The sequence below is a fragment of the Tiliqua scincoides genome, chromosome 1 (assembly GCF_035046505.1).
Source record: "Tiliqua scincoides isolate rTilSci1 chromosome 1, rTilSci1.hap2, whole genome shotgun sequence".
Lineage (NCBI taxonomy): Eukaryota > Metazoa > Chordata > Lepidosauria > Squamata > Scincidae > Tiliqua > Tiliqua scincoides.
The window spans coordinates 6,564,377-6,571,611 of record NC_089821.1 but is presented as its reverse complement, the minus strand read 5'-3'; the positions used below and the strand labels follow the sequence as shown (position 1 = coordinate 6,571,611).

Genomic DNA, 7,235 nt, shown 5'->3' with positions numbered 1-7,235 from the left:
AACAGCCCCACTGGATCAGGCCATAGGCCCATCTAGTCCAGCTTCCTGTATCTCACAGCGGCCCACCAAATGCCCCAGGGAGCACACCAGATAACAAGAGACCTCATCCTGGCGCTCTCCCCTACATCTGGCATTCTGACTTAACCCATTCCTAAAATCAGGAGGTTGCGCATACACATCATGGCTTGTACCCCATAATGGATTTTTCCTCCAGAAATTCATCCAATCCCCTTTTAAAGGCGTCTAGGCTAGACACCAGCACCACATCCTGTGGCAAGGAGTTCCACAGACCGACCACGCGCTGAGTAAAGAAATATTTTCTTTTGTCTGTCCTAACCCGCCCAACACTCAATTTTAGTGGATGTCCCCTGGTTCCACTAAATGCTCCCTTACCTGGATGAATCTCCGTGATTTTCCCCCTCCCTCCACAGGATATTGGCCAATCCCCATTGGCATGGCTGTATCCGTAGGGGAGTTTAATTTGGATCAGCAGTCCATTTAGTGGCTAAGGGTGCAATCCTAACCCCTTATGTCAGTGCTTTCCAGCACTTGCATAACAGTACCAATGGGACATGTGCTGCATCCTGTAGTTGGGTGTCACTCATGGAGGCCTCCTTAAAGTAAGGGAATGTTTGTTTCCTTATCTCAGAGCTGCATTGCCCTTATGTCAGTGCTGGAAAGCACTGACAAAAGGGGTTAGGATTGCACCCTAAAATGCATAACCATAAATGACTGTGCACATAACCCACATAATGGTACAGAATCTGGATATTCTATTCTCTGTTTAGAGATTCTGCATATTGCCTGGTCAATGTCTGAAATATATATGATGTTTAAGCATATTAGCCAGGTAAAGAATGTGTCTCCAATCAATCCATGCCCTAAAATTCTTGACTCAAACTGACTAGAGTCCAGCAGTTCTCAAACTGTGGCCCACCAGTTGGTCACAACCCCATCTTTGGCTGGTCGCAAAACTGAGAAGGCAGATTAAGCTTTGTGCATCAAGGGTTAAACCATCTGCTACTTGGAAAGGAGCACCGGGCCACAGAGGTAGAATGGCTGGTAAAGTGAAAGATCTTTTTAGGTGGGTTCCAATGCTAAAACGTTTGAGAACCACTGGACTAGACAATGTGCAACCCCCCCGCCCCCCCCCCACACACACTATCAATACCTCTATTTTGTCTTTGTATATATTGTTTTAATAGAGAGAAAAATCAAAGGCTGATATAACAAGACAGTGCCACCAAATGGATACTGCTAGTAAAGTACTAACATGGTTAATTATCAGAGAGTTCTCATTTCTATGGCAGCTGGATCAGGAGATCAGGTCACCAACAGCCTGCAACAAATGGTTTTCTTTTTTAATCTCCTTTCATGTTCGCTTGGAGTGAAGGTTGCTTATGGCAAGTGAAAAGACCCCTAAATAGGTTCAAGTAATAATCTCGCTTGCTAACTGCCCTGATTTTCACATGTCCTTACATCCAGTAGCGTAGCTAGAGGGGGTACAAAGCGCTAAGCTTTACAGGGAGCTTCCTGCAGCATGTAAGCAGTCCCTCCACCTCCCCTCTCCCTCCCCTTTGGAGTCATTCTGGGTAGTGGGAGCAAAAGGGAGTCAAATGCAGGATGGAGCGCTGGGCAGTCAAGGCGAATGCCTCTGTTTTGCTCCCGCCACCCGGAATGACTCCAAAGGGGAGGGTGTAGTGGAAACATGCAAGGTCCCTCAAGGAGACAGGGTGTGGAGTCAACAGTGGCCCCTTGCAGCAGCTGTTACCCTGCACATGCCCGATCTTGTCTGATCTCGGAAGCTAAGCAGGGTCAGGCCTGGTTAGTACTTGGATGGGAGACCGCCTGGGAATACCGGGTGCTGTAGGCTTATACCATAGTCTTCCGAGACTGAAGGTTGCCAACCATTTGCTCTGACAGGTCTGGGAAGTATGGAGTTAACACCAGGGCCTTAGATTGCCGTGAGCATGTTGCATAGCTGCAGCCACTTAAAGGCAACAAGTCCTTCAGGGAGAGAAGCAGCACCTGGAGGAGGGAGAGTTTTTGTGGGTAGCAGGAGAAAAGGTTGGAGGACTGACTGACTGGCAGACTGGCTGATGGACTGCTGGACCTGCTGACTGACCAACTGACTAACTAACTGACTGGTTGACTGATGGACAGACAGGCGAATGGAGTACTTAAACGGGGACCACTGGAGACTGCTGGGTGGTTAAGAGCTAAGGGAGTGCTGTTGTACCCAGAAAAGCTTTTGTTTTGAGAACCAGGAGAAGGGACCCTGAAGCCCCACAGGCAAGCTACCTACTGGATCCTATCCCCCTTTCCTAGATGTGCCGACATGAGTCTCCTTGGAGTTAACACCATCTAAAGAGCTGGTGTATGTCTGAGGAGACCCACTGGAGACCAGGCAGCCTATAAAGAGTTAAGTAAAAATGAGTTATAATTTCTTCTCCATGGCCATCTGGTACTCTCCCTTCCTGCCCCCCCCCCAAAAAAAATGCAGCACTCATTCCATCAGTGGCACTGCATGATCTGGGCTAGCGGGGGATAGCATTGGGCTACTGGGAGTGTTAAACTATCATTGTAACTTAAAAATGTACAACCTCAATGTGTTCTTAGCTCATGACTTCAGTTGGGGGGGGGGAGAAGCATGCGTGCAAGCTCTCATTTATGGATGCGCAATAAAGCTAGCTTGGAAAGCACCTGGGATATTACTGCGCCATAAACAGGAAGCTGCTAAAAGTGATAGACTCAGCACCCACAATATTTGTCACAGATTGCATTCAGCTTCCTCAGCCAATAAAAGCCAGACTTGTCAAGGAGGCTGTTATTCTACATGTAAAGTCAGAGCAGGGATGAGGGGCTGAGAATTATATAGTACCGAAAAAAAACCTCCACAAATATGTCTGGAGAAGCAAGGTGAAATGGATGCCGCAACATTAAGAGGAACTTTTCTGAAGTTTCAGTACCTGTGCAACCATCATAAACTTGCTCTTATTTTATTAGTTTTGTTACTGCACCAAATACATTTCTACCAGTGAATTCTGAAGATGTCGAGCACTTATTTTGGGTGTCATCAGATGCCTCTCAACTGGACCTTTCAGGTTTCAGCTTTATGGGGTCAGAAGATTCAGTGGCCAATGTATCCAGATATGGTTGGCAACCTTCAGTCTCGAAAGACTATGGTACAAGCCTACAGCACCCGATATTCCCAGGCGGTCTCCCATCCAAGTACTAACCAGGCCTGACCCTGCTTAGCTTCTGAGATCAGACGAGATCGGGAGATAGTGTTCAGTATAGGGAGATGGCTGGCAACCTTCAGTCTCGAAAGACTATGGTATAAGCCTACAGCACCTGGTATTCCCAGGCGGTCTCCCATCCAAGTACTAACCAGGCCTGACCCTGCTTAGCTTCCGAGATCAGACAAGTTCAGGAGATAGTGTTCAGTATAGGGAGATGGTTGGGAACCTTCAGTCTCGAAAGACTATGGTATAAGCCAGGGGTGTCCAAAGTTTTTGGCAGGAGGGCCACATCATCTCTCTGACACTGTGTCGGGGGCCAGGGAAAAAAAGAATTAATTTACATTTAAAATTTGAATAAATTTACATAAGTTTACATAAATGAATATATTAAAGATGAACTTATATGAATGAATGAAGGTCTTGCAATAGCTCAAGGCCTGTAAAAGGCCTTGCACAAAGCAAGGCTGGCCTTTCCTTTGCTGCCACTGCTGCATCACAGACGTGAAACAGCAAGCAGTGGAAGAAGCCCTCATCCCACAGCTCATGCGAGAGGTCAAACAGTTGCCCTCACGCTGAGAGCAGTTGCGTCGGGCCAGTGCGGGCTCCAACAAATCTCCAGAGGGCCAGAGGCTCATTGGAGACTGGGGGCTCCCTGAGGGCCGCATTGAGAGGCCTCGAGGGCCGCAAGTGGCCCCAGGGCCGGGGTTTGGGCACCCCTGGTATAAGCCTACAGCACCCGATATTCCCAGGCGGTCTCCCATCCAAGTACTAACCAGGCCTGACCCTGCTTAGCTTCCGAGATCAGACAAGATCGGGAGATAGTGTTCAGTATAGGGAGATGGTTGGCAGCCTTCAGTCTCGAAAGACTATGGTATAAGCCTACAGCACCCGGTATTCCCAGGCGGTCTCCCATCCAAGTACTAACCAGGCCTGACCCTGCTTAGCTTCCGAGATCAGACAAGTTCAGGAGATAGTGTTCAGTATAGGGAGATGGTTGGCAACCTTCAGTCTCGAAAGACTATGGTATAAGCCTACAGCACCCAGTATTCCCAGGAGGTCTCCCATCCAAGTACTAACCAGGCCTGACCCTGCTTGGCTTCCAAGATCACCATGGTGCAAATCCTGCATCCAGCTAGTAGTGGAGTTGGTACCAACGTTTTGTCTAAAGCAAAGTTCTGAAACAAATTTATTATTTCCCTCCTGCGGCAAGATTAAAAGTTACTTTGAGCACCTGCTGTGCAGTTACACATTTTTTTCCCCCCTTGTTAAATTACATGTGGAAGGATGCCTGATCTGTATAGGGACCATGGGAGAAGGGGGATTTTGAACCTGTGGATCAGCCTCCGCTTTAAGGGCAGCACGACGGTCGGTCAAGCTGGATCCTGACTGAGGGCCAACGCCCATCAGAGGGCTGACCTTTGATTCCGTCAGCACCCATGGCCAGATGTGTAGCCAGAGTGGAATGGTTTGGTATGTGTGGGAGGTGCCTCAATGCGCCGTGTAAGCAGCCCTTCCACCTCCCTGCTGGAGCTATTTGGGGCAATGATGGGAACTTGTTGCCGCTGATGCCCTGAATGGCTCTGACAGTGAGGGGGAGGGGCCACTTACATGACACGTTGCAACATCTGCCATACTTACCATGCCTCCTCACCTATGCTTCTGCCAAGGGCAATGGTGGTGCTTGCTCCCAGCACCTCCATCTGTCAATGGAACCTAGAGCTGCTACTGGCTGTCATGCACTCAAATTGGTAAGTTTGATGTGGTGTGAGAACCCCAGTGTGCCATGGAGGTCCAGTGCTGGGCTTTCCCCAGGGATATGGCATCGGAACCGCTCCCCGACATGTGCTACTTAACATCAACAAAAGAAAACGCACACAGCACATAACCTGGGCCTCTAGTAACATCTAGTTTGGCCCTCAGGTGAAATATCTGAGGAAGCTTGAAGGAAGTCGAGGAGCTTTCAGGAAGACTAGTGACATTTCTCAGGAGCGTTTCTCAGGTGTCACCTACAGCAAAATTGGAAGCACGTTTGAGAACTGCTCCTCAGGTGGAAACATCTGTGGAATTCTGAGGGAAGCCAAAAGAAGTGTAGAAGAGAGTCACAGGAAGCTTCTTCTCATTCCTTCTCATTGAGCTCAGGGCCCAATCCTATCCCCTATCCCCTCCGCAGCTCATGCAGCCATGTAAAAAACATTTGCGCTGCATCCTGGGAGGGGGACGACGACCTGAGTGCTTGCAGGTGCTAAGTACATTTATGAACTCCTGATAAGCCTCGGGGTGTCCTGCATAGGATTGAGCCGCTAATGACCCAACCTGCTACTTGCACCTCGAGGTGTCAGTTATACTGAACCAGGGCCCAATCCTATCCAACTTTCCAGCTTTGATGCAGCCATTCCAATGAGTTATGTGCTACATCCTGCAGTGGGGTTGATGCAGACCTCCTTTCCTCGGGCTCCATTATGGCTTTATCAGTGCCAGAAAGTGGGCTAGGATTGGGCCCTCAGTGCCCCAAATTCCTCTGCCTGAAGGTCAGACCATTGGTTGGGCCTATTTTTATCTGACCAGAGTTTGCTAACAGTAATGTGGCTCATTGGGTTGATGTGCAGAGAAAGACGACCAAAAAAATCTGCACTTTCAAAGTCTTCTGTAAATTAATATGGAGGCATCATCAATTGCTTCCTGCAGCCCTCTCGGAATGCTTGCCCTTTATCTTCCTAAACCTGAACACCCTCCTGCGCTCAGCCCTGCAGTAGCGCAGCCCCCGCAGCACATCTAATGGATATTGCTGCGGCAAAGAGTTACAGTCTGAACCACCATAAATAAACAATATTGACCTAGAAGCTGGGTTGCTGTCCTTGGTGCGCATGATTACTTTCCCCACAAGAACGCTCCCCGTTTGGGAACGTATTCGGTTTTCAGAGAAATAGCTGGCTTAAAGGGGAAGGAGGACTTGGGGGCGTTTGATAAAGTATGACCCAAATGCAGAAAAAAACTTTCATAAAATAATAATAATATTAATAATAATTATAAAGGAGCCATGGTATCAATGGGAATCCAGCGCAAATGTAATATATAATGTCAAACTGCAGTAAGTTTGGTACGGCTTGTGTTTCAAGTATTCCATGTGCTTCTTGCTGCTTCAGGAGCCTGTTAAGTATCCTGTTCATTCATTGCATGGCCCCATGTGGCTCTAATGTGGGCCACGTTCTGTGACTTGAACTCAAAGCTTTTGTTTGACTCTTTGTTTTTCTCATGATCCCCTCCAGCCGCGGACCTCTGCAGCCCCGCGCCTGGGGCAAAGCTCCGAAATGATGCCCCCTCCCATGCAGAAATCCGCCCCCCCCCACTCGCCAGAGGCTCACGGACCCTCGCGCAACCTCCAGCTGCGTCGGGAAAACCTCTGTGAGTTTCCCCGATGCTTTAAACTGTTTCCACCCTCATCGACAGAGAGGCTTCCGGAGGGTCCTAGCAGCTGACATCTATGGCTTTTGCCCCAGAGAATCTATGGGAGGTATGCAACTGAGCTCCCCCCCCCACCATATTGTGAGCCACACTGGAAAGGTTTATACTGAAGAGCAGCATGGAAATGGAATTAAATAAATAACCACATAGTAATAATCTGCAAATAAAACGAAGGCAGCTGCTTTTTTTTCCAGCCTGCGTACCTGTTCTGAATTTTCAGCCTGTAATACCCATGGAACCCACTTTTGTTGACAGGACTGTATTGTAGTATAAAAGATAACTGGGCTGGGGCACCTTCCTTACAAGGAAAGGGTACAGCGTTTGGGGCTCTTCGGTCTAGAAAAGAGGTGCCTGAGTGGGGACATGACTGAGACATACAAAATAATTCAGGGGATGGATAGAGTGGATAGGGAGATGCTCTTTTCCCTCTCGCATAACACCAGAACCAGGGGACATCCGCTAAAACTGAGTGTTGGGAGAGTTAGAACAGACAAAAGAAAAGTCGCACCAGGGCTCCACAGCATGTTGAAC

The 7,235-nt window shown here is 48.5% G+C and overlaps 2 pseudogenes; one reads left to right on the top strand and one right to left on the bottom strand.

The window, feature by feature from the left end:
* The first annotated feature begins 1,753 nt into the window (after positions 1 to 1,753).
* On the top strand, positions 1,754 to 1,873 carry LOC136638056 (5S ribosomal RNA; annotated as a pseudogene).
* Positions 1,874 to 3,966: 2,093 nt separating this feature from the next.
* Positions 3,967 to 4,089, bottom strand: LOC136637798 (5S ribosomal RNA; annotated as a pseudogene).
* Between the last annotated feature and the right edge of the window lie 3,146 nt (positions 4,090 to 7,235).